The sequence below is a fragment of the Pantherophis guttatus genome, chromosome 2, assembly GCF_059756535.1.
Source record: "Pantherophis guttatus breed Tessera chromosome 2, ASM5975653v1, whole genome shotgun sequence".
In the NCBI taxonomy this organism is placed as follows: domain Eukaryota; kingdom Metazoa; phylum Chordata; class Lepidosauria; order Squamata; family Colubridae; genus Pantherophis; species Pantherophis guttatus.
In genome coordinates, this window is record NC_142064.1 from 187,860,659 (window position 1) to 187,883,469 (window position 22,811).

General features: G+C 36.7%; 1 long non-coding RNA gene across 1 annotated transcript in view; it reads right to left on the reverse strand.

Annotated features, from left to right (window-relative positions):
* Positions 1-18,683: 18,683 nt before the first annotated feature.
* Positions 18,684-22,811, reverse strand: part of LOC117656820 (uncharacterized) — a 42,581-nt gene continuing 38,453 nt past the window's right edge. Inside the window, exon 4 of the long non-coding RNA XR_004589018.3 lies at positions 18,684-18,951. This is a non-coding gene — a long non-coding RNA (uncharacterized LOC117656820). The remainder of the gene's footprint in view (positions 18,952-22,811) is intronic.

The following is a 22,811-nucleotide window of genomic DNA, read 5'->3' on the forward strand; positions in this document are numbered from 1 at the left end:
TATCTGCTAGAATTTAGCACTATAGCATATCCACACCCTTAGCAAATGGTTATTGGTTTCAGATCGTTTTCACTCAAATGGATTGTCTTCAGAGAAAACAGGGATAGAGGAAAGTATAATATGTTATACATGCTGCAGAAAGGCAGTGTTATCTGGAAACTGGTGAAAATTGCCACTATTAACTTTTCATTGAACACTAAAGATCTCCTAGGATTCAGAAAGAAATGGACTTATTTTTGACTTGAATTGACTTGGGGAAAGCTGATCTGTTCATCCAACAATTTCAATTTGCAGATGCATAGTTTTCTCACTTATATCTCAAAGCTTAGAGTTGCAAATATAACTTTAAAGGAAACTCAAGTGATATCGCATAGCAGAGCTTCAAGTATATTCTGTAAGAGAAGTTGCATGAATTCCACATTCTTCTGAATAATATCTTCCTACCTAGGATTCCTACACATATCTATGATGTTATATATGTAGTGTAAGATTATTTACACTATTTTCTTTGAATACCCTGGTTGGCTTTCAAAAGCAAAAGATGTTATTGATACAATATGCACTTTGGACATTGTCTATTTTATTGACATTTATATGTTAAGTCTGGTAATAAGATGTTTTGAAGAATTTTTGAATAGCTCCTCTTCTGCAATATCATACTATTACATTATGTATCAACTGACAAATAAATCCAAATAAAATGCTACAGAAAATTTCTACTGTGATTGCTTTATTTACACATAGGATTGTGCTCTATATTGTTCCTGAAAATGCATTTTTTACAGCATGTATAAAATGTTCATAAAAATGACTAAATATACCCACAAAAGAAGAGAAAAAAACACAATAATTGCTACTCTTGGTTATGCTCCTCTTTATGAAGCCTGCCATTGTTATAACATGCAAGTGCTGATATTGTAGAAACTTTTCTAAATCTGTTTTATATGAAACTTGGCAAGACTTTCATTAGAATCCATCAAGGAATACAAAAGGTATTGACTGACAGCTGAAGGAGAAAGAGAAGTTGTTGTTCACGATATCTAGTTCAAACTCTTATATCTCCTTGCCCAAAAATTGGCAGGCTTTTTTCCTTAATGCCGTACTGTTATTCTTGAAAACATTTTCCAGTTATGCCAAACAGTTTAAACAACAAGCCCTGATAGTAATGGTCAAGAGAAGATTTGGATGGATTACAAATTTGAATAGAGGTTCTTCTAAAGTGAAGTGGCATGTTCTCCTATTCATAAAATTATCGTGCCAATCAAGTCTTATGTTAGGGCACCATTCTTCTCAGTTATATGCAGTTCTTCTTCTGAGAAGCACACATCAAAGGGATAAACCATAAGACTGTCCCCACATTTTACAATAAGAAGCATTTTATGGTAAATCTTTGTGAAGTAATAAGACTTGTATTACTTATTCTCAATAGCAGCTCTCAAGCTAATTTTCTGCACATGAAGAAGAGAATTCTACTCCTTTTTGACACACAGAGCAGTCTGTTGTATAAAAGCACTTCACTTTTATACACTTATTCAAGAAAATGCAGAATGAATTGTATTCTCAACTAAGCTGGAATTTTGTTTGCAAGGCCTTATGTAGACTACAACTGTGCTTGCTTCTATAGGAAACTTGTCAGCCTTAGTGATTCATCCAGAGTTTTTAGAATATTACTGATCATTGATTTGTCTCTTTTGAGAACACAGCTAGATATAATGAGAAATATGAGGCTGCCAGGATGAATGCAGTTGAGTGTCAAATCTGTCACCCATTCATAATATGTGGAAAATGTAACCTGTGTCCTGAGATAATTATTCTGTGGATTACTTTTTTCTCATGCTGCAATCTATGCATGGGAACAAAACTGATTATATCAGTACTTGGGATACAGTTATTGAGGTCAGGATTGTGGTTTATGACAATTATAAAGTCTCAAATTTTAAATTGAGGCATTTTAATGTTATTTTTTTGGTGAAGGTATAACACTTCCCTTGTTTATTCTTAATAGTGGATCTCAAGCTTATTTTATGCACTCAAAGATACCACTGTCTCGTCTCATTTTTGGTAGACAGAGCAGAATCTGCTATATAAACACTGGTGCATATAAATTCCTTCCTCTCCATGTTCTTAATGGTAGTCTTTTTTCTATGCAGGCATGATTAATAGTACAATGTATAAACACCATAATCTAAATGTGACTGCGTTTACAAATAATAATTACAAATACATATTTTTAAGTATAAGATGAGGGGGTCAAACTATTTTCCAGAGCACCGAAAGACAAGATGAGAAACAATGATTGGAAACTAACCAAGGAGAGCAGGGGTTTGGACTAGAAGACCTCCAAGGTCCCTTCCAGCTCTATTATTCTAAGAATTTTTTTTAAAAAATCTAAGGAAAGTTATATGTACATATATAAGACCTACATATATATATATACATACATACATACATACATACATACATACATACATACATACATACATATATATATATATATATATATATATATATATATATATGTAGGTCTTTGGTTATTCGGGTTTTCTCCCACGTAAAATTGGAAGTGTCTTGGCGACATTTTGACGAAGTCTCATTCGTCATCTTCAGGCTGGTGTTTTTGGCTTCGTGCTTCTAGGAGCAATGTGAGATCGCAGCTGTTTCTTCCTTTTAACTGCTAGTGGGGGTGTGAACTGATTGGGTGGGAGCTTGGCTGTGTTCTGATTGGGTGGAGGTGTGTTCTGATTGGTTGGGGGTTTGGCTGTGCTCTGATTGGATGGGGGGTTGGCTGTGCTCTGATTGGATGGGGGTGTGTTCTGTTTAGGTGGGGGCTTGGTTGTGCTCGTGTTAGTCTGAGTTGCAGGGGGATTTGAGCTGGTGAGCTGCATTGCTGTTGTTTGGCTTCGTGTTCGTGGTCGTGCCACATCTTCATGGTGGGTGTCAGTTTGCTTCATGTATGGATTGGAGGGGTTTAAAGTGGCTAATGATGCAGCTGTGGTCTGGCTTCTGGTTTGTGGTCGTCCTTCATCGGTGTGGGTTTGCTTTTTGCATGGATGTGTGGTGGTGACATCCTGTGTGGTTTTTGTGAGTGTGGGTCTGGTTTCATTCTTTGTGTTAGGGACTCATTTGTCAATGAGGGCGGGTTTCCAAATGGCTGGTAGGCGGGAGGTATCATCTCGTTTATTCATGCTGTGTGGGCGTTTTTCTATCTCGATGGCTTCTCTGATTATTCTGTTGTTAAAATGTTCAGTTTTGGCGATAGTTCTGGTCTTTTTAAAGTCAATATCATGTCCTGTGGCTTTAAGGTGTTGGACCAGGGAAGAAGTTGGTTCCTCTTTTCTGACTGAGTTCTTGTGTTCTTCAATGCGTGCACTTATTCTTCTGTTGGTTTGTCCGATGTATGTGGTGGGGCAGGCGGTGCATGGGATTTCATATACTCCTTGATTTTCTAACTCAATTTTGTCTTTGGGGTTTCTTAGGATGGTGGATATTTTTTGGTTTGTGCAGAATGCTGTCTTGATGTTGTGTTTGTGGAGGATCTTGCTGATTCTGTCTGTGGTGCCTTTTATGTATGGGAGGAGGGTTTTGCTATTTTCTTGTTCTCTGTCTTGGGTTTTAATGGGGGTTTCTTTTTGGATTAGGTTGGTAATCTTATTTCTTCGGAATCCGTTGGATGTTAGTACGTTAGTGAGAGTGTGTAGTTCGGTTTTTAGGTGTTGTTCGTCAGCTAAGTGTTTTGTTCTGGAGATGAGTGTCTTGGCTACGGAGTTGATCTGTGCTGGGTGGTGGTGTGAGAGTGCGTGCAGATAGCGGTTTGTGTGTGTTTTCTTCTGGTAAATGGTGTGTCCTAGTGAGCCATTGGATTTTTTGTAGACTAAGACATCCCGGAATGGAAGTTGGTTGTTGGTTCTGTTTCCATGGTGAACTGTATTTTGGGGTGTAGGTGTATGTTGAGGTGTGTGAGAAAGTTGTCCAGTTTTTCTTTCCCATGTGGCCAGATTATAAAGGTGTTGTCTATGTATCTGAGCCAGAGTTTGGGTTTGTGATCCGATTTTTCTAGAGCTTGGGTTTCAAAGTGTTCCATGTAGAGGTTTGCAATGACAGGTGAGAGGGGTGATCCCATGGGTGCTCCTTCTATTTGTTTGTATTTTTATAGATGGTTATAGATGAAGTATGTGTTGGATAGGCAGTGGTTGGTCAGATCTAGGATGTGCTTGTGGGGGTTATATTTTTTTTTGGATAGCTGTCAATGCTTCTTTGATTGGCACTTGGGTGAAGAGGGATATGACATTGAAGCTCACAAGTAGGTCGCTGGGCTGTAAGTTTTGTTTCTTTATGATCTCTATGAACTGGAATGAGTTTTTTACATGTGAGGTGATTGATTCTGCATAGGGCTGTAGTTGTTTGGCGAGAAATTTGGCTAGGTTTTGTGAGCCTATGGAGTTGACTACGGGTCTAAGTGGGGTTCCTTTTTTGTGTATCTTGGGGAGAACATAGAGTTTTGGGCATCTGGATGATTTCTCTCTGGGAATGATTCTTTGCTGGATCTCTTCGCTGATGGGGGAGGCTTTTATTTTGGATCTAGTGGTTTTTTTCCAGATAGGTGGTGGGATCTGTGTTTAGGGGTTTGTATGTGGAGTCTTGGAGTAGGTTTTTTTTTTTTAATTAGATTTATATGCCGCCCTTCTCCGGAGACTCAGGGTGGCTTACAATGTGTTAAGCAATAGCCTTCATACTTTTGTATATTTTATACAAAGTCAGCTTATTGCCCCCACAACTGGGTCCTCAATGTACCTATCTTAGAAAGGATGGAAGGCTGAGTCAACCTTGAGTCTGGGGAGATTTGAACATGCAATAATTGCAGACAGCTGAATGTTAATAACAGGCTTTTAGTCTGTTGAGCTGTCCAGGCTCCAGGTTAATTTGGTTTGGTAGTCAGATGTGTTCATAACCATGGTGGCATTTCCCTTGTCTGCTGGTAGGATTATTATGCTGGTGTCTTCTTTCAGGTTAAGTAGCTGTCTGTTCCTTTTTGGGTAAGTTGCTTTTGGGTGGCTTGCTGGTGCAGAGGATGTTGGTGATTTCAAGTCTGATTCTGTTAGCGTCGTCGGGGTTGATTTTGGTCAGGTTGGTTTCAACTCTGCATATAATGGTTTCATTGGGATGTGTTTGGGAGCGACTGCAAAGTTGAATCCTTTGGAAAGGACATTGGTTTCGGCTTTGATGAGGATCCTATCTGAGATGTTATGCACTGTTTGTTTCATGTGTGGCTGTGAGGGGGGAGGGGTTTGTTTCTGGCGTTCTTGAAGTCTTCGGAATTTGTTGGTGTGTGTGTCTGTCTTGAGGGTGGTCTGTGTTTCGGCTCGCCAGACGGCAAGTTCTTTGGATTTGTACCAAAGTGCCGGGTGGATCTTGTTGCTGAGTTTGAGGTGAAGTGTGAGGAGATCTTTGTTGATTCGGTCTAGGAGGAATCTTTTTGTATGAAGTTCATTTCTGATTAGGGCCAATTCTGTTCTTTTCAGGATGCATTTGGTGGCTGCAGAGTTGGGGTGGTATTTCAATTGGAAGCATGTGGGGATTAAATTTTGATCACGGCAGTTGCGTAGGAATGTGAGGTCACATAAAATGGAAGCTCTTTGGACTTCAAGTTTTTCATAGGTCCTGGTCAGATGGTGGATATCCTCCCCATAGAGGTACGATATTTGTTTTCTGAGGTTTTCGCAGGTATTTGTATGTAGGTTTTGGTTATTCGGGTTTTCTCCCATGTAAAATTGACAGTGTCTTGGCAACGTTTCGATGAAGTCTCATTCGTCATCTTCAGGCTGGTGTTTTCGGCTTTGTGCTTCTAGGAACACCAGCCTGAAGATGACGAATGAGATGTTTTTCTTTCTTTTTCGTAGATTTTATGTGTATTTCTCTTTAGCCAGGTTCTACCTACGTAAACCAAGATATTATGCAGCCCTAGTTCAGTGAAATCACAATTCACTAGTTTCTGGGCTTTTTTTCTTCTGGCAGCCAGCAGACCATTTCTGCCCATTAGGAGACTATGATAGATCTATTTTGGCCTTATAAGGCCTCATCACTTAGCCACACTCTCATCTCATGTATCCTCCCTGTAAAGGTACATATGTATGTGTGTGTGTGTGTGTGTGTATATATATATATATATATATATATATATATATATATATATATATACATATACATATACATATACATATACATATACATATACATATATATATATATATATATACATACATACATACACACACACATATATATATATATGTATATAATATATGTGTATATGTATATAATATATGTGTACATATATATATGTACCTTTATATGTTTTCTCAGGTTTTCGCGGGTGTTTGTATGTAGGTCTTTGGTTATTCGGGTCTTCTCCCACGTAAAATTGGAAGTGTCTTGGCGACGTTTCGACGAAGTCTCATTCGTCATCTTCAGGCTGGTGTTCTCGGCTTCGTGCTTCCAGGAGCAAACGAGTCCCTAACACGACGAATGACACCAGACCCACACTCACGAGAGCCACACAGGATGTCACCACCACACATCCACGCAGAAAGCAGACTCAAACCCACAATGATAATGAGCCACGACCAAGGACCAGAAGCCAGACCGCAGCTGCATCATTAGCCACTTTAAACCCCTCCAATCCATACATGAAGCAGACTGACACCCACCATGAAGAGCTCGCACAGCCACAAACACAAAGCCAAACAACAACAACGCAGCTCACAAGCTCAAATCCCCCTGCAACTCAGACTAAGCTGAGCACAACCAAGCCCCCACCCAAACAGAACACACACCCAGCCAATCAGAGCACAACCAACCCCCCATCCAATCAGAGCACAGCCAAGCCCCTAGCCAATCAGAACACACCTCCACCCAATCAGAACACAGCCAAGTTCCCACCCAATCAGCTCACACCCCCACTAGCAGTTAAAAGGAAGAGACAGCTGCGATCTCACATTGCTCCTGGAAGCACGAAGCCGAGAACACCAGCCTGAAGATGACGAATGAGACTTCGTCGAAACGTCGCCAAGACACTTCCAATTTTACATGGGAGAAGACCCGAATAACCAAAGACCTACATACAAACACCCGCGAAAACCTGAGAAAACATATATATATATATATATATATATATATATATATATATATATATATATATATATACACATACACACACACACACATATATATAGGTACCTATATATAGGTACCTATATATATATATATATATATATATATATATATATATATATATATATATATATATATATATATGCTACTTGCTGCCTAATACTCTGGGGATTATAATTTTATGCATAAGAGACATGAGTAATTTATGACTAGACAAATGAATTATTTTATGAGGTGGACTTACCCTATGAAAACAGCCATGTCAGTCAAATTTTATCAAAGATGAACGAAAAGTTTTTTTTCTGACAGTTCAAAACAATTTATCCAAATTGAAAGGATAAATATTGAGTGTTAGAGTAGATACACATCAGTGGGTTTAACCAGCCAGATTCCACCTGAAAATACTACTTTCATTAATTTTGTTTCTGAAATGTTCACAAAAAATACAGCTTTTTTTTTTGCTATAAAATAGAGAAGAAGAAATATACTACTTACATATTTCTGTCTCCTGCAACTCTCTAGACAATTTCTTTTCAGAAGAAATTATTAGGAATATGCAGGGATCAGGCAGTGTGATTCAGGGATATGATCTGCAACTCCAGAAATAATTGAGTCTGGTTTTGTTAATCCAATCCAAATTGCCTCCAGAATCAGGGAATAAAATAATAAAAACAGAGCAAAACTCTCCCATAATCTAGTATGGAAAAAATGCTGTCACTAGTGATTAAAATCTTCCTTGTATTACAGAAAGTAAGAGATTTTTTTAAAACTTGATCTTTTTAGATGAGAGTTCATAGTGATGAAAGTTGCAATGATAATAGTGAAAAATGACTTTACTGAAATTCAGGAAGTTAGATCAAGAATTTATGTGCAAGGGAAAAAAGATTTCACAAGGCATAATGATATTCCTTCTGAGTGCACTGGAGCTGATGGCTGTGGTTATGGAGTCAGTGTAAAGAATTAGTTCTCTGGGCTTTTCCATAAAATCACTGAATTGCACATCATTCTGCAGAGACCTTCATGGACAAAGAATTTAGAGATATATTGTCACATAACCAGTTCTGAAAAATACCAGGTGACAAAAAGATAGCAAATAATACAACAGACTCCCTCTCAAGTTATTTTCTCCTGAAGACACCTGTGGCTGTAGTGATTAATAGTAGTTTGATCAGTTAGGTTTGATATCAGATTAGTTATCAATGGACCCAATACTTGCCTTCTGTTGTGGCCTGCCGGTGGCCAGTGGAGCTGGCAGCAGAGTCAGACAGTGAGGAAGTTGGGGAGGAACATGGGCCCGTCCTAGGGGCTAAACAAATCTTGGACGAGGGCTCTGTGTCGGAGGCAGAGAGGGAGATAGACAGCAGCGATGCAGAGAAACAGCTGGAGCCCATTCCCAGTGTGTGCATGCTCAGAGCTGCCAGAAGACAAGAACAACTCAGAAAGCAGGGTCAACTTGGGAGTAAAGCCACACCTTGGAGATGATTGGCCCCTCCCATAGGAAACAAAAGAGGAGTGAATGGGGAGGGGGCTTTTGCAGGAAACAATTCGTACGTTCGGTAGTTTCAAGAGTGGAAACTTCTGTTCGTGACTGTAAGAGACTCTGTGCCAAGTTTTGCCTTACTTTGTGCTTGGAAACAAGTTATGTGGCAGCTTTCCAAATGAGGTAAGTTGTGTTGAGAAATATTCCTTTGAAAAACTGTTTGGACAAACCTTGCTGATTGTGAATGAAAGTAATTCACAGTCGTGTAAATAAAAGAGGTTTTGCTGGGACCAATTCCTGCTTCCTGCTTTTTAAGGGAGCCTTCCCATCTTAACTACTCAACTAAACACCTCCTACCCTATCCCCATTTCTTCTTCTTTGATGACATTACCCTCAGAAAATAATGAAGCTTCAGAAACAGATCAGAATCAGAATTTGAGGGGACCCGGAAGTGGTACATAATAGTTTCGATTATCTGTCTGTTCCGTTCTACTCTGTTTCTACTCTGATTTATTATCTTTATTTATTCTACTCTGTTTTATTATCAGATTTTAGTCAAATCCAATCCAATCTCTAGATAATATTCCATACTTTCAAAATTACTCCACACAATTCCTCTATGCCTCCATTCCAACCAGTAGTACCATGAAGCACTCAGAAAGAATAGTAGAGAAACAAATTAACAAATTAACTTTCATAAAATAAAGAAGGGAGCTGATTTTACATATCATAGTAAGTTGTATTGCTTTATGGCTTCCATTACATGTTAGCCTGAAAATGTACTTTTTCAACCCATGATGGTAAAAAATAATCTATTATTTAGTAATAGCAGGTAAATCAGTGAGGAAGGTGAAATAACAGTGTGGAGGGAGAAGAAGAGATTTTCTTCTCCTATAATAGGCATTTTGAAATTCTTTTTCCTAAGAGTGCCAACTCATTTAAAAAAAAATGAATTCCAAGGATATGGTTTCCAGTTGATGGTTTTGACAATTATGGCAAATATGATTTGATTTGACTTGTATTGATATATATATGCATTAGATTCAGTTTATAAGATAAGAGGAGACATAAACGAGTGAAATTTACTTTTCTGAAGTATCCCTGAGTGTGGCATAATAGGTTTTAATCCAAACTTACATTAATTTCTGATAGGTTTTGATACATAATGTAATGAGATCCGTCACCCACAAGTCATCTCATTGCGAATGAAATATGAATAGACAGTCACTTCATCTGGAATGTGGCAAATAGGTATTGCTCTTCATACAGAAAAGGACAGGAGGTAAAAAGAGTGTCCCATTTTATGTAGTGTTCAGTTTTCATATTAATATGATTAGGAGTATTTGCCAATGTAATCACAATGACCTTTCCTGCACTGAAAATACTTTGCTGGACAAGAAAATGCAGAATGAATTGTATTCTCAATTAAGCTAGATTCTAGTTTGCAAGGTCTTCCCTAGACTACAACTGTGCTTGCTTCTATAGGAAACTTGTCAGCCTTAGTGATTCATCCTGAGTTTTTAGAGAATTACTGATCATTGATTTGTCTTTTTTGAGGACACAACTAGATATCATGAGAAATATAAGATTGCCAGGATAAATGCAGTTGGGTGTCAAATCTGTCGCCCCTTTCATAATATGTGGACAATGTAACCTCTGTCCTGAGATAATTATTCTATGTATTATTTCTTTCACATACAGCAATTTATACTGGGGAACAAAATTGATCATATCAGGACTTGGGATACATTTTGTGAATTATAGTTTATAGCAACCGTTCTATTTTTTTCATAACTACTGTATAAAGTAGAGATACACAGTAGGTTCAGTCAGATTCCAAGCAATGATTCAAGTTCCATTCCTGTCAGAGTGGAAAGTTCAGAGTGAAACTTTCAGAGTGAAAATTCCATTCCTGTCAGAGCTGAAGAAGCCTCCTGAAAAAGCACCTTTGGGACAACCATGTCCTGGATGACTGAGAATCTCTACAGACTTTCATCCATTTATGTGTTTTCTTTTTTTAAAATAATGCCAAGCAATTTAAATTTCTCTACTGTACACATTTTAATTATGAACTTTCACCCTTTGCCTATACAACCATATATCACACTGGACCCAAATGGAAATCTGAGGGTCCTTCCATGGTCTCTGTGGGATGAGTTTTGCGACTTGACACTTGGTAATTATAGAACTGCTGAAGCCAGCATTCCCAGCAGTCTTGTAAGCTGCAATTTAGTCACTCAATTAATTCTACACCCCTGAAACTTCAAACAAGCGATCATTTTAGTAATAATAAGAATAATTCTATAGCTTCCATCTTGCCTTTGGAATCAAAGCTGTTCCTTTTAAAAACAAAAGGGAATTAATTTGAAAAACCATGTAAGGTAAAGCAATAACTTGTTAATGAGTTATTGATTTTTTTAATTAAACCTTACTGTATCATATTTCCAATCTAAATGAATACAACATTAAAGTAATTAATAGCATAATGATAACTAGTATGACTTGAAAGAGCAATTAATCTTTGTCACATAGTCCTCAAGAAGTTTTTATACCTTTTTAATCAGAGAAGGCTGATAGAAATTTCATTCTGAAAAGCCCACTCTCATGCCATCCGGCAGCCTGAAGAATAGCAAAAAGTAATCCATTCAAAGTTTTTTTTTCTTTTTAAAAACACTTATGAGGTCACTGACAGGCTAATGGCTGATTGTTGTATCTAAATATCACATTAGCCTTGTCAGATAAATACAGCTACGAAAGTATTAAAAACCCTTTAAATAAAGGGATGTTAGATATGTAAATTTATAGAAACCTTATCTGTAGATATCTATGGATATTCTCAGTCATCCAGGTCATGGTTGTCTCATAGGTGCTTTTTCAAAGGGCAACTGGACTTTGTGGAAGTCCTCATTGAATCATAGATGTTTTGCTTCTCATCCAAGAAGCTTCTTCAGTTCAGTCAGAACTGAGCGAGCTTCTTGGATGAGAAGTGAAACATCTTCCTCAAAGAAAAAACAAAGTTCAGATGCCTTTTGAAAAACCATTTTAAGACTTATCTTTATCTTTAAGACTTATCTGTGAATGCAGTTGTAAATTAAGAATTTGGAAATTTGTCAAGCGCCAATAGATGACAGGATTTCTCATTGACCCATTAAAAATGACATGGATTTATTTGTATGTGTCATGACCCTCCCATCAAGTGTAGTGTACACAAGGACTTTTTTTTAAGGATTTGCATCAAGTACAAATCACTGCATGTATGGATAATGACCATAACTCCTGGATCACACATAGTGTGTGTGTTTTATGTCACAAATGACATTTTCCAGCCCCATAAGGATTTCAAAACCTGGAGATAATTCACTGGAGGAAGGGGGATTCTGTCAAGAACAACTTGGCAGCTGCCCAACAAAAAACAACACTAAATCCATGCCCACATTTAGACAGAAATACCCAGGAAGAAATTGCTAAGAATTTGTTCTTCGTTTCTGTAAGCAATTGTTTTGGATTGAAAATAGCAACCATTTATTCAGAAGTTTAGATTGGAAAAAAAAAAAGCAATGGCATGCACATTACATATGGTTCAGATAAGGAAAAAAGAACTTTTCTTATTTGTCAAAATGGAAAAGATTTTCAACAAAGTTTCCAATTACAACATCATTTTAAAGGAAGGAAGAAAATGGGAATACAGTTATTTTTGTATAGTTTATTTTCAAGTTATTTTTAAGTGTCCATCTAATTTATCCTGAAGGACTTAAAACAGTCTTCTTGAGGTGGTGTTGTCAATAGTGTTTTATTGACAATAGTGGTCAATCCATAATAACTGGTGCTTAAGTCTGAATATTTATGGAAGGAGGGGTGGAAGAAAACTCCAAATGCCTTTTGCAGCAGAGCAATAAAGACAAGCATTATAACTTTGACAGGAAACACCTTAAAAGGAATAAAGATCTTGCAGTACAGAGTACAGAATGTGCTACTGCAGAAAAGAACCAGGCAATATTATCTTCCCTACTGAGTTATTCACCCCTAGCCCATTTTCCCATCTCTTTTTCTGTCTCAGTTTAAATTTTCTAGCCTATAACTTTAATTATTTCTACTTAGAGGAAAAGAAATAAAAGGAGAAAATTATCTTGTTTGTATGCAACAAGGGATGTAAAGTCAGAGGGATTTATTCACATTTCCAAGAATGGATTGTTTTAATGATACAAAAATTAGAATATTTGGCCACTTTCATGGAATTTTATTGCCAAGAAAAGAAATAAAATACTCTCACTCTGATGGGGCCCATTTAGGAAACCTTTGGTGTCCTCCCCTTAGTGTTTATGACCACTTATGGGCAACAAATCCTACAGAAATCCTTTTGCGAAGCCAGCCTTCTTACTGGATATTATGTATATTTTCATTTAAAATGGTTAGTACTTCTCACCAGACGGGCAGCTCAAAACATCCAAGGAGTCATTTGTTCATACAAAACAGACTCTGCCTAGGTTCTTTGATGCCTGCAGAGTAGAAAGCCTTCTAAAGAAGGAAGCGGCAAAGAAAACATGCTGCAGCAGCCCAACTGCCCCGTAGTCTTAAAAATGTGTCCCTTCAGTTGTATTGCACAACAACGTGAACTGATTTGAGATTTCTTGCAATCAGAACAAATCATTGTTTAATATTAGTTCTTTCCTTGTTATTTAATTTATATTCCATCGTGATTTAATGTATACCTTCAAAGCTCTACTTATGGAGGAATGTCTTTGTGAAAGGGTAGATAACTTGTAGCTAAGAATAGATTGAAGCAACTGTTTCTTTATTTGTTATGCTTGGCTCCTCTGTTTCTATGCATGCATAGAGATACACATTTAAAAGGAAAAATAGAGAGGAAGATCCCTTCCTTGTCTTAATAGATGCCCTATTTCCATTTGAAATACTGCCAGGGGTTCATCAAACTCAAGATAGAATTCCAAGATGCTCTTAACCACTCTTGTGTACCAGTATTTTAAAGATTTTGAGAGGTTACATTTTGAATATACTGTAATTTACTCAAATCATTTCCTTAGCCGTATATATAATTAATATGTATATAGTTGCTAGAGTAAGATCTGGATACTTTAGCAACTTCAGAGGCACCTAAAATACTTGGATAATAGATGCTGTATTTTAAGTAAAATCAACAATTCAATTAAGCACAAAACTCAGTAATACAATGAAGGTTAATATCAGCAAATGATTTGCCGAGTGTGAAATTGAAATATCCACTTGCAGCAAATCAGTAGGCCTATTTTTAAAAAATGTATATAAGAGTCTATACTCATGTTTAAAATTACCTGAATATGGAATTAATGTCAGCAGAGATAAGCATCATTACAAAAATGTAGGCAGTATCAAAACAGGATCACAGTTTCCTACTGATCTTGGTCCGATCATACTTAAAATATTGAATAAGTTGCTATCATTAAAAAACAATCTTTTGTCCCAGTCCGAAACCAATATTTTTGTTAAAGCTAATTTGACATAAAATACTTTAAAGCACGGGTGACAAACTCATGGCGTCATGTTGCCATCGCATGATGTATCACAACCTTTTTTCCCTTGGCGGAGCTAGGGTGGGCGTGGCCTGCACATGACACATCCCGGCCCATGGGCCATCAGTTTGACATCCCTGCTTTAAAGGAATAAGCCATTCAAATGCTAGAAAAGTCAACAGAGCTGGAAGTTCTGCAAAGTGCTTGGTATTTTCCACCATTAGAGGACTGTACTTTATGCCAAATTTTCCTGTCCTAATGAAAAATCCTCTCATTAGTCTTCTTAACAACCCCTTTTTGAACATGTTGATGTCGAATTTTATGGTACATGTGTCCACAACTGCATGCCCTGGAGATCGGTTAAGCTTTAACAAATCATTGTGGTATATTAAAAAGTAAAGACACTTTTACATTCTGAGAAGTCAATCCATTTTCTTTTATTTGGACTTGGATACTTAAATGTTATTAATTTCAGGACTAAATAAGACTGGTTTCAACATCAATCGTCTGTTTCTGGTGCCAATTTCTCTTCCTCTTATATGCAGTTGTTCTAATCAACCCCAGCTGGAGCCTGAATAAAATCATAGGACTCTTGAGGATTTCTCACACTCAATTACACCTTTAAATCACCTATATTTGCATTTACATATCAATGTATTTGACAGCTTCCATAACCTCACAGGAACAGATGATGCATAAAGCAATACAGCCCCTTTTTACATCTCTTTCATGGTTGAAATGGGGATGTGCAGTCAAGTAGGGAAGTGGTCATATTTATGATGCAAGCCAGTTGAAGCATTGAATTTTCTCCTTGATCCCAACTGGTTTAGATTGAATTTAAATAGTAATTACAGTGTTATTCTTTTAAATTTAAACTTGGATGTTCAGCTAAATTCAATCCTTCAAGTGTTTTGGGGGCAGTCATCAGAGTGAATATTGCCTACCTCTTTGATTCACTGTTGTCTTTTGAACATTTCTATACTTTTCTACTAGTTTATGTATATATGTAATATAATAAGAGCTGAGGGAAAATCCATCTGATGATCAGCTCTCTGATCAAGGTCAATTTCATAAATCTACTGCCACTTATTTCATTCACAACTTTTGATTTGCTTTAAGCTTTCTGGTACCCCAAGCTACTGTTCCCTGAATGAATTAAAGGCATTCTTCAGCTTTCACTGTTTCAAAGACAAATGGGCTTTAAGATGGTAAGAAGCACTAGAGATAATCAAGCAGCAAAAAACAGCTATAGCCAAGATCAGCAGATACAAAGCTCACTAGAAGCAGAATCTGCAATTTCAGCCAAAGCAGAAACATTTTCACCTATTGATGGAGAAACTGTAGTGAATCCAGACAAAGGAAAAAAACAAAACAGTGCAGCTCTGGCTGCAGCTATGGGACAACCCAAAGAAATACAAACAGAAATGCAGTTTTGATAAACAAGATGGATAAAATAAAAAAGCTGAAATGAAAAAAAAAACACCTTATAATACAGCAGAAGAGGTAGAGAAAAGGGCAAATAAAGAAAGGTAGAGATGAACAGTGAGGTTTTTGGTTGAAACAGCTGACTGGTCTACACTCACTCATTGCCAAGCAATTTAACATATTGCAAGGAGATGAAATTGAAGATCTTATAAAGATACTGCAAAAGAGGTAATAGCAGGCAAATTTACCAGCCGATCAACAACTTTCAAATTGCTAATTGGTCTTGTAGCTGATGCAGCCCAACAGCATTCAACAACTGAAAACAAACTAGGTTTGTTCTGATTTGATTTCCACCTGAACAGAAAAGCAACCACCCAAACAGCAGGGGAAGAAAAGAACGGTGGCTAGTCGACAAGATGATTTTGGAAAACTGCATGGGAAGATTACCTTCAATGTAGCTTGAATTAATTATAAAAAGGCCTTCCCTCCTCTCCTCTCCATTAAAATGTATTTTATATATTAATAAGGTGGGTAATTTGGAACCAGTCAATGTCAATGCAGCCTATTTCACAAGGTGGCTTTTGTGGCAGAAAAAGGAGGGGAAGAAATGTGGTTGATATCACTTTCAGTTTTTAAACAAAAGATAGGATGGAAATCTAACAAGCAAACAAACTAAAAACAGTGGCAAACAAAAAATGCTCCAAAATGAATAAAAAACTTAAAATTGCATTTAAGATAGGAAATTGACTCAGTTACAGTGGTAATTTTTTTGATCCTCAAAAAATCCCAATCATGAAAAAAAAATGATTAGTCATCTCCATAGCAGGACCTGAAAAAGGTATTTCACTGAAGATGTGAGAACAGGAGAGTAAGAGATAGGCCTTCCTGGAGCTAACTCGAATTAAGACATGTAAGTGAACATCTAAAATTGGACATGGAAAGCAATTGGCGAACAAGATAAGACAAATGGTAAATATATGATCATAGGAAGCTATTATTAGTTTAAGTGTGTGCTAATTATCAATTGCCACGTGCCAAAATCATGATAATGTAATATGGATACACTATGATGGGAACAAGGTCCTGTTGTAACTTCAGTCACTGAACAAACAGTAAACAAGCTTCAAGTTTCTCTTTCTTTCTCTCCCTCCCTCCCTCCCTCCCTCCCTCCCTCTCTCTCTCTCTCTCTCTCTCTCTTACACACAGATTCAAAGTGGATATTACTGGATACAATGGAAAAAAATGTTTCTTGGATCCTTGATCTGGGACAGCAAAGATGTCACTTAATTGTGCCTTAACTTTAAGTTATCTAAATATTACTTTTTTTTACAAAGTCCAAGTTCCATTTATTTTTTCCATAATCATAATTTGTGCTTTATGATATCTGTTGTATTGCAGTATCAGAATATTATTTTACAATACAAGGATGCTTGCAATTTCATCAATAATGTGCGGAATCAAGTTTATGTCTTTTGGTTATATTTCAACACTTTTTGTTTTGTGTTGCTTTTTTATTATGTTTAAATCATCTATGATCTTCTTTTCAGATTATTTGTAAAGACATTATAGATAGAAATTAAGGACATTAAGAAGAGGTATTTTGAAAGTTTAATGAGATAGTAAGGCTACAATCTCATGGAGAAACTATCTAAGAATCAACACCAACTTAATAGCACATGATCGTAATGAATGCTACAATCAGGCCCTTGCACTTCATGGAATTGACTTATCTGTGGAGTCCTAAATACATTCACCGAAAAGTAAATTGCAGTGAATTCAGTGGACTGTTCATCTGGCTGGAAGATGTATCATTACTCTTCCATTTCTAATATAAATCTTCCCTACAGCTCTTCCTCTGCAAGCAACACAAAAGAGAAGAAATGGTTGCCAGTTAAAACTGTATTCCCTACTGACCACTGCTGTGCCACTGACATGGTGGTTGCATCTCCAAAACAGGAATAGATAGTGGATTTCCCATTGCTTCGTGACAACAGATTTCAATTAAGTCACAGTTGCTCTCTTGCCTGAGTAACCAGGAGTAACCAATTGTTTTGACCTCTTGGGAAATAGAGACATTCTCACAAATGAATTTGGAGACTGTAAAGCCTGTAGAATCTGAATCCTTATCAATCAGCCTTTCATGCACAAAGCAGCACAATGAGGCATGAGTGATGCAATTTCCTCTTTTGCCAATTCGCATCATGTCATTTCATTCCTGTGACCAAGTAGGGTGATGGAAAGGGAAGAAGAAGCAAGGCAAGCATAACTTCTATTGTCACCTTCACCCCATTTTTATATTAAACATCTCCCTTGTGGGATCTCCAAAGTATTTCATCTGGTGTAATCTCCAAGGAGGATGGAATGGCATTAATCAGAAATGTTCTTCTCCCTGAAAATTGGGCAAAACTAGAATTTCTTAAACAAAATTCTCTGGAGATTGTTTTGTTGGCTCCAGAAATGTTGCAATGGCTTTAATATAGATAAGTTTTACTTATCTAACTAATGTATAGCTATGTTTATTAAGAGACATATAGCTATGTTTATTAAGAGACTTTATTAAGAGTTTATTAAGAGAATTTATTTATCAAAGCACCTGAGGGTAAAACAAGAAGCAATGGGTGGAAACTAATAAAGGAGAGAAGCAATTTAGAATTAAGGAGAAATTTCCTGACAGTTAGAACAATTAATAAGTGGAACAACTTGCCTGCAGAAGTTGTTAATGCCCCAACACTGGAAATTTTTAAGAAGATGTTGGATAACCATTTGTCTGAAGTGGTGTAGGGTTTCCTGCCTGGGCAGGGGGTTGGACTAGGTCCCTTCCAACTCTGTTATTCTATTTCTATTCTAAGACTGCCTGACTTTAGCTACGTTTAACCCAAGGTTGCTAGCTCAAATTTATATGATAGAAAATCACACTGTATGGAGTATGGCTTAATTGTGTTGTTGTTGTTTTTTTAAAAAAAAAACTCTATTAATATAGTAACACAACAAGTTAAAGACAATGATTCCCATATAAAATTCAACAAAAAGGTTCTAGAACGTCCAAATGAAATTCTGCTCTTAATCTTTCTTATTCCATTTAATTCAGTTTTGATCAAGTTACTTTGTTTTGTTTTGTTTTCCTAAAGGGGGAATATTTACAATGACATTATCAGGATGGAGTTCAGAGGAAGATTTTTTTTACCTTAGTGAAAAGGCTGCTGATTGTATAATGGATGGCAGAAGACTCATACCAATCCTCTCTCTAGCCATTTCCAGCAGAAAATGATTTCCTGCATTTTTGTATTTTAATTGAAACCCAGGAGAAGATATCAGGAGGGAATTCTTCTGATGTAGATTTTTCAGATCAGGAAGAAAAGACAAACAGGAAGGCTGTAGAATGAAACAGATATAATATAATATAATATAATATAATATAATATAATATAATATAATATAATATAATATAATAAACATAACGTAACGTAACATAACATAACATAACATAACAACAAAATAAAGTTAAAGAAACAGGAAAATGTGAAAGAAATTTAAAACTATACTGAGAGAAAAGAAGAAATGAACCCGCAAAAAATATTCTTGTTTTAAGAGAAATAAAATATGGGGAAATGGAAGAACAATTTCAGCACAGTAAATACAGTAGTCTATTCTGCTAAGAATATATGAGTCAGATCCACATAATTGTTCTTAGTTAATTGAGTAGTAAATTAGCATTTGAATAGTCAGAACACGGAAGGCAAAAATTTTAATAATCCTAGCTTTGTCAATATTCTGCAACATTCTTCCTAATAATATCAATATTTTTTAAATAATAATAATAATAATAAATGTGTCATGGGAAGTTCAGAAATACAGAACATAACACTGAAAAAGACAACAACAACAACAAAACAACAAGAGTTGCTGTGTTCCTACTTGACAGAAAAGATAAATCCTGAACAATGGAAAAGCAAAGATATTTGCTTTGAGGATTACAGAAATTGAAGATTACATGGTAGGAAATCCTAGGGATTCGTTGGCAAAGTTGGGGAAAGATAGATAGACCCTTGTCAGTGTACCTGAGTTATTTCTATTGTTAGGCAAAACAGCCTTTCAGGAGTGGCAGAAGAGTTACTGTTTAGGATATGGAATGGAGAATTCCTAAATGAGGATTGGATTTTGGAATGTCTTTATGTTACAATTCCCTTACATAGGGCTGCCTTTGGGTTGTATTTGTGAGCAGTTAAGTGAAATCTATTTTTTTTTTATTTAGACTGCAATGGGCCTGTCCAGAGGCAAGGAGGGTTAACTTAGGTCTCAGAATTCAGCAAATAGAGGAGCTGAACTAATCCTGGTCACATTCAAAAGACAGGAAGAAAGGGGGATGCAGCCTCCAGTTTCTTTGTTATTAGAGGCAAACCAGCTTCGTATCAAATTCATACATTAGACTTTCACACTCAATGCTGACTCATGCATTAAAAACTAGAGTTCATTTTTTTTTATTTTTGTGATTTTTTTCCCTGGCTGATTCTTTAGTGTTTTCCAGTATTATCTAAATGTGATCATTGAAAATATTTTTATATCACTAAGATAGATGCCAGAACTGTTTTTAAATTATTATTTTTTTATATACCCATGAAATTCTACTATTGGTTGATGGAGAGATTAGGTAGATTAAGTTTTCAACTTTTAGTTATGACCTAGATTTTTTTCTAATGGCTATTTGTGTCTAACCTGGTCTCTCAGGTCTTTGAATGGTGCATTCATCACCACTATGAGTCCCTCCACCTTGCTGTTGGCTATCCTTTCCTTTTCTTCAATCCACCTTTCCCAGCATTTGAATCTTCTCCAGAGAGTTAAGACTTTGCATAATGTGTCTGAAGTGGGATAATTTGAACCAGGTCATTTGTGCCTCATGTGAGAACTCTGGTTGATTTGTTTGTTGATCCATCAGTTTGCATTCTTGGCTGTATTCTCAGAAGTCTTCTCCAACACCAAAGTGCAAAAGCCTCAATCATTTTTCTATCCTGCTTTTTCAAAGTCCAATTTTTGCTTCTATGGAGTGTCTGTTATGAGGAAGCTAAAGTGCCATTTCATCTCATAGTAATCTCCTGCATTATAAGATGGGCAGATGTGTTGATCTCTCATGACTTTTAAGAATATAACATAAGTAACATAAGAATCCTCTATTGAGCAAACAGTATCAAGCTCAAAACACGCTTATGTTGTTGCAACCATTATTGCTTTTCAACTTGCCAAAGAAGAGGACCGAAGGGTGAGATGGAATGCAGTCTCCAGACTTCAAGAGGCAGAGCTGTGAGAGCCAAGGATACTTTGGTAGGTGTTGGCCAAGACCTGAGACTTTTTCTCATAACAATACAATGACTTTCAATTGGACAATGTGACTTGCACTAATAGGGGGAGGGAAAAATTTATACTGTAATTATGTGGGTTTGCATAGGAATTGGGTAGAACTGGTTTTGCCTTCATCGATTTTGAAATGATGCACTGAATAAAGTTTTGCATTCAGACATTGGAAGGACTCGAACGTACTTGCTTTGGTTGGGTTTGTCAGTTGGAACGTTGACAAACAGGTCTAATAATTTTGTGTCTATCTTGTAGAAATGTGTGCTGGAATGAGACAGACTCAGAAGGCAAAGATACAGCAGAGGAAGAAAATCTCAATACAGCCTTAATTTGTATCTTTGGAGATTTGGGGTGCTGCTTTTTCAGATGAAGAAAGAGAAAATGAGGCTGAACAATGGTGCCTCATTGGCATAGGTGCGTTTCAGCAGGTTCTGACCAGTTCTGGAGAACTGGTAGCGGAAATTTTGAGTAGTTCGGTAGTAAAAATTCTGACTGGCCCCACCCCCATCTATTCCCTGCCTCCCAGCTGATCGGGAGGAAATGGAGATTTTACAGTACCCTTCCCCTGCCCCGCTCACCAAGCCACATCCACAGAACCAGTAGAAACAAAAATTGAAATCCACCACTGGGTGAAGGTATTGGTTTTTAGTGACAAGCATTCTTCAGGATATACCTAGTGATCAAGTGAGCAGAACTACTCAAAATCAGAACTGTATTCCTCTTATTTTTACTTGCTCTACATAGATCTCATATAACATAAGGAAGAGCCGCAGTGGCGCAGTCCTCCTTTTCTCAGGGTGATTATTAAATGTTTTTGAATACTTCAATAAGTAGCATTCATAAAAGAAAAATCTGTATCTAGCCTGGTATACCTAGCACTTCATACTGAGTTTCACATCATATAACTTTCCTGGAGAATTCTAACTTTGCTCTTCCTTTCTGTATGTGACATGGATAAGTATATCTAATAATTGCTTTTAAAAAATGGTCTGATTGTGTTGCTGACCCCCAGACAATTAGTTGTACTCTTGGAAAAGCTATTATTATCCCTTATAAATCATTCCCTCTTTTATGTATAATTTATTTGTCTAAAATTTGTATTAGTTATTTACCACATTGTCATCATGGATTTCATTGTATTCTGGTCCCAAGGAAACAAAACTAGAAGCAATTGTTCAAATCAAAGATTTTTTTTTCAAAAGTAATTTGTAAGTCTATTCATCAGTTTTGATGGGATTTGTAAAGCCTGGAAAGGTTTGGTTTGACTGATAATTTTGCCCTCTTCAGCCAAAAAAACACTCCAAAGTAAATGACACCATTTGTGTTTCTTCCAAGTTAGGCAATGGAATGAATGAAGTTCTGCTTGAACAGTTCAGGAACCACATCAATGTGAGGTTCAGTCTAAAGTGAAGCAATCCATTTCTGAAGTCCTAGGTGAGCTCTCAAAATGAATTATGTGCTCATTCATAGTAACCTCGTGAACATTTTATGTCTGCCACAATTCTTTCCATAATTCTGAGGTTCTCATTTACTAACTATTTATATCAGATTAGGGCTATTGTCATAGGAATTCTTAAGAATATATTGACTCAACCTTCCATCCTTCTGAGGTGGGTAAAATGAGGACCCAGATTGTTGGGGGCAATGTGCTGACTCTGTAAACCACTTAGAGAGGGCTGTAAAGCACTATGAAGCGGTATGTGTCTAAGTGCTATTGCTATTATTTCAAATAATTTCCATTAGCTGTAAGGCTCAACCTTATGATCCACACCCTTTCTCAAGCATCTCCGAATTTTGATCCCAAAAGCCATCCAAACAATTTGAAATGAGATATGCCTTCGATTCAATTGTAAGTAAGCATCTTCTTGTGAACCATCAGCAGGAAC